A 9,013-nucleotide genomic window follows, 5' to 3' on the forward strand; every position below is an offset into this window, starting at 1 on the left:
GGGGAGGGGTGGTGATACTCCTCCTTCTGGGGCTGGGCTATTAGAGAGCTAAGGGCTCAGCTGGCAGAATACCTTTGATATGCAAACTAAGCAATCCAGGGTCTTACTTCCTCTGTCTGGCCTGCAGACCCCAGGAGGCAATATTCCTCTGCCCCTGCATCCCTGGGCCAGGTAGCAGACAGCTGGAGGCCACCTCTAGAGCCAGAGCCTGCCAAATTCTTCCAACTAGCCAATCCTAAACTGTTTACCCGTCCGGCCTTGCCTTTCCAGGGGAAACTCAGGGAAAGGCTGTGGCCGAGGCTCTGCCTTCGCTCCTGCCCTGTCTTCTGAGCACCCCGGGCTTCCCCATGTGACTCTGTGTGGCATGGTGTGACTCCTGGGCCTAGGACCTGTGAGTATAACGAACTTTGTCCACCTGAGCCTCTCCTGTGTCTCTTGTGACTGTACCCAACTGACCACCATGTTACAGAACACTAAACAAAGGCTACTTTGAGACACAGAAAAACGTTCATATCAGGTGCATTAAAAAGCACACTTATAAACCAATATTAATCTCTTTCCATTCTTGTAAAAAACAAACAAAAGTAAACGTTTGGAAGCAAAATACCAACATACTAATAGTAGTTAAAATTGGAGGTAAGCTTGTGGGGGATATTTTTGGTTTTTTGTACTTTTATTTCTGAATTTTCTACATTTATTTAAGGAAACAACCTACTTGTGCCAGTTATCTATCGCTTCACTAAAAACTGCCCTGAAACTTAGTGGTGTCTAACACCTAGCATTTTAGTCAGTAGTTTGTTCTGGGCTCAGCCGGGGACCTCCTCCGGGCTCGCCTGGAGTCCCTCACATGGTCCCAGTGGTCTACAGGCTTTCCTGGGGCTCTTTGGTCCCAGGCAGTGCCTGGCAGTTGGCGCCAACCCTCTGCTAGCTCTGTCCCAAGTGGCCTTTCATCCCTAGAGTGCCAGCTGGGGCTTCATGACAGGGTGGCAGGAGCGTTCCAAGATGACAAACCTGGAAGCTGCAAGGCCCCTTAAGGCCTGTGCTCTAAGCTTACACAATGTCACTTCCGCCCCAGCCGATTGGTCAAAGCAAGTCACACGGCCTGCCCAAATTCAAGGGCAGAGAAACAGACTGGCGTCTGGCTGGGAGACGTGGTAAAGCTAGGTGTGGAGAGGTTGGGGTATAGGCATAGAAAGAACCACCGGGTTCTCCTTGCAAACATTTGCAAACACTCCACCACATCGTTTCAAAAGACTTTTACAAGTTTCTTCTGGTCTGTGTACTTCTATAGAGACAATAAAAATGGCTAACACTTTTTTTATATTGATCATTTGGGGCAGTACTCAAGAGTCTAATTGGACTTGAAAGAAAAGAATTTTAAAGTATTAAGTAAGTCTTACAGTAGATATTTTTACCAAAATAGTTTGGCTCTTTCTCTCCATCAGTTTGAATTAGTGAGATTCCCAGCATGTATATCAGGAAGAAAACTTCTTTAATTTAGTTCCTGGCTGCTGGACAGGTTGTCAGATTCGTGCTAGTGATTAGTAAAAGGAATTTCTCACAATTCTGCAATTAAAACCCTACCCGCTTTTCATTCCTGATTATGTGCTAGGATAGGAACCATCTCCCAGCAGCTTAATATTATTAGATTAGCAAGAAGATGTCTAACACGACTCAGTGTTGTTCTTGAAAAATAATTAGCTACCTAAGTGGAATAGACCTCCATGGAATACAAGTATATCTCTTTTAGAACATTGAAATTTGGAGGCTTAATTATCCAGTGAAAAATAGTCACTTTAGCACTTTAGTCCATTTGGCTATATATTGACATTATTAAAATGCTTTCCTGGTCTTTATGCAAATGGATTAAAAAAATGTATCTCCTAGCAACCCAAAGTGAAATAAGCCCTGAAAAATGACATCTCAAGAAGACTTTGGGTTCTTAATCCAAGTAAATTCCTAGGGTTTATTTGTTGATTGTGTGAATGGACAAATGGAGATTTGTGCCTATAGGTGTACATACAGCTGAGTAACCCTCTCAACTAAACTTGTAAGCAGCTAATTAAGCAGTCAAGTTCATACAAATAAATAGTAAAATCTAGTGCATTTGGTCACCAGTTCCAATCTGTAAGTATGCACTTAGCTGAATGGGAGAACGAAACGTGAATTTACTTATGTGCCCTTGAGACTTGACCATGCTCTGGAGTCTGGGGAAGTTTCTTCCTCTTTTTAGGGATGCACCCTGGTCATGGGGTGCTGCAGCCACCTCACCTCCCAGAGCCTTAGCTTCTGCCTCCTGGTCTTTTTCAGTGTTCTTTACCTGAGAGTGACAGAAGCCCAATTCAACCCCACAAGTTTAGGCAAAAAGGAAGTTTTTAGGTTCTGCAATCCAGTTCCCAAAAGGGCATAGACAGAACTGGGTTTCGAGATGACCACAGCCAGGCCACCCCTTTGGGTTCCCCGAAAGCTAAGCCTGAGACAGGGACTTGGGTGCAGATCATTTACTCAGGAGGTGTTCCTAGAAAGCCTAAGTGAGCACATAGAGGAAAAGTGGGCAGGGAAGTGAGCACAGCCACAGGGATGAGCCTGAGTGGGCTGTCTGGCAGAGAGCCTCTGAAAAGCCAGCAGATCAGCCTCAGGGTCTTCTAGTGTAAGCTGGGGGGCTGTGGAGGGGCGGGGATTGGAATATTTACCCACCAACTCCCGTCCCCTGCTGGGTGAGAGCTGCTCTTGGGAACCTATGCTTCTCTACACTTTTGGGTTGTACCTGCTGGAGAAAGCCCAGGCAGAGAAGAAAGCCAAACGGACTTAAGGTGAGAGGCTGGCCTTTGGCTGCTGCAGCTGGAGAGCCCAGATGAGCCAGGGGCTACCCGGTGGGCACCAGCACCTGCTCTGGGCCCAGAAACCCTGAGGACTCTGTAGCTTGTCTGTTTGTCTATCTTTCTCGGGTGTTCTGTTCTCTCTGAGAGCAAGGGGGGGGTTTCTTCAGGGACCTCGAGCTCAAGCCCCTCTGGCTGCTAGCCATAGGGATCACGGATACTCCTTTCTTCTTGCTCCAGCCAGCAAAGTTTCAGGGAAGGACTCTGATTGGCCTCACTGAATCATGTGACTATCTGGACCAATCATGATCGTCCAGGTGTTGGAGGATTGTGATTGGTCCAGGATGGGTCATTTGCCTGCCCCTGGCGGGAGGATGTGTCTGTTCCCAGAAGCATGAGTGTAAGGGGGGAAGACATATGATTGGGCCTTTCCCCATCAGAGAGGTTGGCCAGTACCAACCAGCCCACCTGGCAGGCTTTAGGCATTTTGACCCTGGGTGAGGAAGGTTTAGGATTTTGACCCCTTCCCTCCAAGGAGGCTTCTGGACTCTAAATTTAAATTTGCCCCTTTCTCTCTCCCTAACAATCTTCTAACCCTATATACCAATGATTTCTCTTCTCCTCCCTCTCCACTTTCACTTCCAACTCACCAGGCCCTGCCAGCTAGGAAGGCGCTTAACAACTCCTACCTTCCATCCAGCTGGTGTGTTTTATGGTATTCTGGGAAAGCTCTCTTTTTCTTTTTATCAGGCATGAATATTATTTGGAGAAAAGGTTTTGACAAAGGATACTACCACAAAAGAGTAAATAGGGAATTTAAAAATACGTTCACACCTTAGGGCAATTGATGTTTTAGTTAGATGCTTGCTTCTGCTTTCCAGTACTAGAAATTGGCTTTCACTTGCCTGACCTTAATGAACGTTAAGGGAATCCTTTCGTAGCTCAAAGACAAGTTCATCTGCAGGAAGGAAGCTAGTGTAAACACCAGGGGGGATATTGACTGATGTGAAACCGATACTCCAAAATATCACCCTCTGTGTCTAACAGAACACATGCCTTTTCTGAAATGGATGGTTCATTCATACTGTCATTCAACTAATATGTGTTAAGTACCCAGAAGGTACTTAATAAATACTATCGATGAGAGCAACAACATCCGTGCTTTCAGGGAGCTTACTTCTAACTGGGGAGACAGAAGATAAACATGCATGAATGAAAAAACAAGATTCCTTCCAAGAGTGAATGTACTAGAAGTGCATGAAACAGCAAGGATCAGGGAAGCCTTACTGAACAAAATCTTGACTTCGAGCTGGAATCTTTGGTGTAGTGAGTTGGGGAGCAGCAGCTCAGGCGGGAGCACGAGCAGGTGCCAGGCCCTGAGGCGGGAATGAGTTAGGGGTGTTCAGGAGCTAGAAAGGAGGCGCGAGTGGCTGGCGTGCAGTGTGTGGGGAAGGGGGGTAGGAGCGGGTCAGGAAGAGACGCCATTGGCAGGGCCATGGGCCACAGCCAAGAGCAGGGACTTTGATCTCAGTGCAACGGGCAGGTGTTGGTGGGCTCTGAGCAGGGGACTGGCGCATGCGTTTTGGCATTTTAAAAGGCCACCCTTGCTCCTGTGAGGCTAACGGTGTGCAGGGGAGAGATGGGTGTGTTTCTGCAGAGGAGGATCTGGAAGCAGACGTGGAAGAACTTGCTGATGGACAGGAGACGTGGGAGGAGGGACGGGGCCTACGGGGGATGAGGCACTGCCCCTTTCTTTGGACTGTGCTCCACGGAAAGCTGGGCCCGCTAGATGCCAAGTGAGCCTGCACCACCCTCGGCGGTGCATGCACACTATGTTTTCTGAGTCACTGTTATCTTGGGGGGAGGGAAAGCAAACTCAAGTCAGAGAATGACAGAAAATTTAGCTCTGTTAACTGAAAACAATTTAATTCCAGTTGAAATGTTGTTTCTGTGCCAGCAGACAAGTTCTACTCGCTGTCCTTGTGTGACCCAGGGGTTTATCGTCATCATTCATAGTAGTCAGGTTGAGCTAAACCAGAATTCAGTTTTGATGTGAATTTCAATGAAGCAGCTTCCAAGTCTGTAGGTTTTGGTGCACGTATTATCGGCAGCACTCAGGATGGCCTCCTCTCCTCACCTGAAGATGGAAGTGCTTCAGGAAACCCCTACCACCCACGACCCACGGTGGAGCTGTGAAACCGCTCCTTTCCTTGCAGGACTGGGTGGTGAGAGAGCACAGTTTCTGGCACAAAACGCTGTCTGGTGGCCTTGATTATTTTAGAAAGGCGCTTGGTGATTCATGACCGTAACTCTGATAAATATAGCCATGTCCCAGGCACTCTTACATATACTATGTCATTGGCTCATCCCGGCGGCTCTGTGAGGGTCACAGAGGCTTGTCCTTTGAATTCCTCTCTCCTCCCTTTGCTCAAATCCCTCCAAATGGAACAAGCCCATACTTCTTCCAGTTATTTGTGAAGTCTACAAATCCTCCTGTCAAAGAGCTGAGTGGGAACGGAAGTGGATGGTTACGGAAACAGGGTCAAAGGAGAAAACCCTCCTGTGATAATTTCAAGTCAAAAGAGCAGGATGCAAACTTGTCTGTACAGTATGGGAGGACTGTATGCCGCGTGAATGTGTGCCTAGAAAAAAAAATGACTTGGAGGAAATATTCCACAGTGTTAACTGCAGTTGTGGTGGGATGACAGGATTCTGGGTGACATTTTTCCTTAGCATTTTTTATAATTTTTCATGATTTAAAATAATGAACACTTGTAGTTGCTATTTTATTGTTTTGTCCTTTCAGAAGAGCATTTGAGACCTTTCAGAAAACGTCCTCTCCTGCTTCAAGCGGTGCCTCTGCTGTGGGCTGCCCCTCACTACATCCCACCCCTCTGGTAGGAGGGGTGGACACCAGCCAGTAATGCTACCCCATCCCTGGCAGAGTTCAGGAACGGGCATCGAGCTCAAGCCAGGTCCCACCAAACCCTTCTCCTGTGCCTGGTAAGTAGAAGGGCAAGGCAGGAAGGAGGGTCAGAGTGGCACAAGGTAAGAAAGACCCAGCATGCCATCGCCGGCTGTGAAGATGGAAGGGGCCACAAAACAAGGCATGCCGGCAGCTTCCAGAAGCCTGAAAAGGCAAGAAAATGGATTCACGCTAGCACCTTCCAAAGGAAGCAGCTCTGCCAACATCTTGACTTTAGCTCAGGGAGACCCATTTCAGACGCCAGACCTCCAGAAGTGTAAGATAATAAATGTGTGTTGTTTTGAGTTACCAAGTTTGTGGTCATTTGTTGCAGCAGCTGTAAGAAACTCATTCCAAATGGAAGGCCACAACTTTACAGGTAGGGAGCCTGGGCTTGGGCAAGACACCAAGGCGTAACTATAAGCTGGCTGCAGACCCCACCTTGGGGAAATGCGGAGGAACCCTTTCTTCTCCATTGCAGCCATGACCTGTCAATCATAGTGCTCCAAACACACCGTTGCAGTCCTAGGGGTATACACTGGGCCCTGGGATTATTGAACTGAAGCTGGGGAGAGAGTCAGACCCCCTGGGGTAGCGCAAGTTGGCCATCTTCTCAACCAGGTCCTGGGGGGGAAATAAGGCACCTGGGACAGAGAGGGCCTGCTGTACGGGAGCCATCAGCAGACAGGAGGTCAGGGGAGGGGTCCAGGGGCAGGTGCTGAGCACTCAGTCGGCAGCTTCAGCCCCAGGGGTCTGCGGGGAAGGCCAGTGCTGGGTGCTCCCCTGACCCCCATTCCCACCTCACAGATGGCTGAGTTAAAACGTGCCCAGATGAGGAGAAAGGAAAGTGTCGGAGTTCCAGGGATGTCACCGGATGAACTGGGGTTAAAAATCTGTTAACTCAGCTAAATATTGGACCCAAAATATATTTTTCCAGAGCATCACAACGGTGCTTTAAACTGGCATCTGCTTGTCATTGTTGAGCAGTGTTGGCGGTTTGCTATTTATTCAGCCCATTTTTAACTTTCTAGTTCTTATATGTGTACTTTTTTCATATGTGTGTGAGTGACATTTTGTGATGTTTTAGTAAAAAATCCAAATAACTACTTTGGCCAAAGTTGATCTTGAAAATTGGTTGTGAGTGATGTAACACATGTAACAAACTTCTTTGTCTTTTGCCTTAGATTACGAAAGCCTGCTTGAAAAGATTCTTTTTCCATAGGAAGGCTGCTGCTCTAAATGTGAATACTAAGTTTTCTGCCATGGCCACCCAAAGAAAAGTTGCACTCGCTAATTTGAATCGGATCGCGTTTTGGTGGAAACATTCTCACACTGCCGAAGGGGTTTTGCCGCCGTTTTTAGAGTCATCCCAGAATAAATGAGCAATGCTCCAGAGGTCTCATCTTTCTCGTCCAATTTGCTAATTTCATGAATGGATTTTTCTTCCTCTTCTACTGGGATGCCAGAGCTGTACTTGCTGCTTCTGAGTGGTGAATTTGCTATGAACAACCCTCTTTTTCATTCTCGTTGCTTTGATCAGTAATTAAATCTTCATGTAACAAAGAATATGAGGTTCTGGGGATTTCAGCTAACCTCCAGAAGTTGTGAATTTGATTAGAATAATTTTCTTGCTCATTTTCATTGTTTTGATCAGTAATTAAAACTTTATTAAATATAGAATTTATAATGTCTTACTAGTAAATTTTAAGTGGGTCATGCCTGAAACAGACTTCTCATTTTTGTTCCTAGCTTTAAAAATTAGGTAAACCACCTATATGAAGACATTCTATTTCTTTTTTTCTTTTCAGTATTTTTTTCTTTTCTGAGCTTCACTTTTTATTTATTTTTTTATTCCTATCATGATCTTGCCTTATATTTCTCAGTGATTTAAAGATTAAAAATTGAAATAGTGTTATTTAAAGTAAATACAACTTAAATATATTTACATCAAAAAACAAAGCAAATGTGACACAAATCGACATTTTTCATATGGTCTTCAAAGTTACTTTTTTAAAAAATATTAAAAATACTAATATTAAAAGGGAAGATAGAAACTATCACTAACAAGTATAAAAATTGAAATTATTTTTAAAAGATGAATTTTTATTTAATTTTGAAAATTTAGTTGATGCCATTAAACAGTTTAAAAAAATAAGATTGCTTCCAGTTCTAGTGATAAATGTCTATTTAGTTGCAACCACAGGACTTGCTACCCTGCTTCACGCATGTTCTACCTAGATCCACACATATGCCAATTTAAGAGTCATATGAATTATTTAACTATTGCAAAATGTTCTTCAGATATCAGGTGTGACTGTTGCTAATAATGCACTAATTCTTAAGTGCCTATGGGCCACAAATTGGAATACTGAAGAGAAACAAGAAAATGGATTCTCAGCCTCACAAAGAATGCTTCATTATGCAAGAATCTCTTGTGTTCACCCGATCTAGGAGAATGGATTTGACAAGATAATTAATTAGTTGTTTATCTCACCTAAGCACTTCCGCTGCTCAAAACCCTCCTCTCTTCTGAAGCTGTGTCTATTTCTAACATCTACAGGCGCAACACACAAACCTTCATGGCATTTGGGCTCAGGTACTTTTTGTTTTGAGGACATAGAGCAAGGGATGTGGAGAAGTGTTTCCTTCGGTCATGAGGCATGTTATTCGCCTAAGTGGATGTTTAGGGTTGCAGGTGGCACTACACCAGCATCACCTGTTAGATCCCCGGTGACAGGAGCACCCATATTCTTTAAAACATTCAGCGTGAGCGTGTGTGTGTGTGTGTGTGTGTGTGTGTGTGTGTGTTGTGATATGCAGAGCCCTCAGAAGGTCCAGACCCAGGACAGAGGCCCCTCTTTCCTGGAATTGGCATTTAAATATTTTTGAAGATGGAGAAATTTGGGAAACAAGGTTTTAGCCCTTCTTTTCTCCTTCCCTCCCTTCCATCCTTTCTTCCTTCCATGCATTTACTCAAATGAAACTCCTATGTACTAGGTACCGTGCTAGGTTTTGGAGTGACAGGTGGGGGCACTGAAAGCCCTTTTGGGGAAGAAAACAGGGAAGGTGGGACGGAGGGGGCAACATTGGAGCTGTTTTTGAAGAGAGGTCACCAGGGAGAGAAGAGGGAAAAAGGCTATTCAGAATGAACGGTTTTGTGCAAATGCGCGACCTCATTAAAGAGCTTTGATGTCTAGGTTTGAACATGGCTGTAGGGCAGGGTTTCGGG

At 45.4% G+C, this 9,013-nt stretch overlaps 1 long non-coding RNA gene across 15 annotated transcripts in view; it reads left to right on the plus strand.

The window, feature by feature from the left end:
• Positions 1–7,603, plus strand: part of LOC109389024 (uncharacterized) — a 19,201-nt gene extending 11,598 nt beyond the window's left edge. For 13 of the 15 annotated variants that reach the window (XR_002125315.1, XR_002125313.1, XR_002125319.1 and 10 more), the window contains one exon: positions 5,626–7,603. This is a non-coding gene — a long non-coding RNA (uncharacterized LOC109389024). The remainder of the gene's footprint in view (positions 1–5,625) is intronic. The other 2 variants (XR_002125320.1, XR_002125323.1) reach the window with 2 other exon arrangements.
• The last annotated feature ends 1,410 nt before the right edge of the window (positions 7,604–9,013 follow it).

The sequence above is a fragment of the Hipposideros armiger genome, unplaced genomic scaffold (genome assembly GCF_001890085.2).
Source record: "Hipposideros armiger isolate ML-2016 unplaced genomic scaffold, ASM189008v1 scaffold_216, whole genome shotgun sequence".
Classification (NCBI taxonomy): domain Eukaryota; kingdom Metazoa; phylum Chordata; class Mammalia; order Chiroptera; family Hipposideridae; genus Hipposideros; species Hipposideros armiger.